Below are 1,455 nucleotides of genomic sequence, written 5' to 3'. Positions count from 1 at the left end.
AATTTAAAAAAAAAAAATTTCATGAAAACCTGTGACGCTTTTGGAACAGAAATCTAGAAATCAGTGTAACGCTCAGGTGGGTAATAATCCAGTGGAAGAGTGATTTCATTCATTTCTGTCCTCTCATATGTGTTGCCCTGTATTAATTCCTAGTTGTAAAGCCTTAACAAGCAGAAGAACACTTTGCAGGAGAGGAACAAGTGGAGAGTCTCTGCAAATGACTTTGAATATAGTTGGAAGAAGTGTGTGGCCTAAGTTCTATATCTGCAGGGATGGGAGGTGATGAGACTCAGAGCCTGGTTGGAACCCATGGCTGGAGTGACCAGATTTTGGAGTGGCACCAGCTGAAAACTTAACTCCCACACCTTTGTATTGACTCATGCCTGCATCCTACATTTTATGATTTGTGTCTGACTGCTTTTAGCTACTGTCAGGGTAGCTTTAAGTTTAAGGTTCAAGCCTAGGTATCATGTTTATATTTAAGAATTGATTGAGTAAAGTGACATTTATGGGTTATGTTTATATTTGTGTTAAAGTGTAAAGAGTGAAGATTTGCTAGGGTATAGGAACATTTCTGAAAATATGAAACTGTTTTGTTTTGCTGTTGCAGTTGTGGTGTGGCCAGAAGTGACCATAACCAAAGCAAATGCACATTTGTCATCAAATCAGGTAATGATGTTGGACCAGAAGACCTGGTTAGTAATGTGCATTCCAATTCATCTCAAATATGTTCATTGGGGCTGAAATCAGAACTTATTGAAGGTTACATATGTTCCTCCACAATTACTCCTCAATTTTATCCTTAGAGGGCTGCCTTGTAAACAGGGGCTATATTGTTTTTTTCTGTAAAACACATAATGGACCAATTATATTATTTATAAAGAAGGGAGAGGTCATATGGCATAAATGACTTAACAGTGTTAGGTTTTAAATAAAACTGTGATAGTTGTGTAAGGGTAAATATAATAGTGAATTGTAATTTGTGCATCTTCTTTACTGTCTGTGACAGGATTATAAATGCTGCCAATAGTCACACTGGTCTCCTGAGTGTTAGATCATCTGATATGGCACCGAAAAAGTCTTTGATTGTGATGGCTGGGTGAATAGGCATGATTTAAGCTTGCATGCCCTGTTCCATATGATGTTTGTGTTATATTGAAGGGGCAGTGTGACAGGATGGCTGACAGAACCATGCAAAAAAGTGAGGAAATTGATTCATTAGCTTACATGTAAGTGTCCCCATCAAAGCATTTGACACAGTGCCCTACAGATGGTTACTATGTAAGTTAGGGTCAATAAGTTTACAAAAGTCAATCTGTAAACGGATAGAGCACTGGCTTAAAGACCCCATCCAGAGAGTAGTGATTAATGATTCATATTCTGATTGGTCCAAGGTTATTAGTGGTGTACCCCAGAGTTCAGTGTAGGGACCTTTACTGTTTAACATCTTTATAA

Source organism: Pyxicephalus adspersus, chromosome 2 (assembly GCF_032062135.1).
Source record: "Pyxicephalus adspersus chromosome 2, UCB_Pads_2.0, whole genome shotgun sequence".
NCBI lineage: Eukaryota > Metazoa > Chordata > Amphibia > Anura > Pyxicephalidae > Pyxicephalus > Pyxicephalus adspersus.
Note: the sequence above shows the minus strand (reverse complement) of the source record.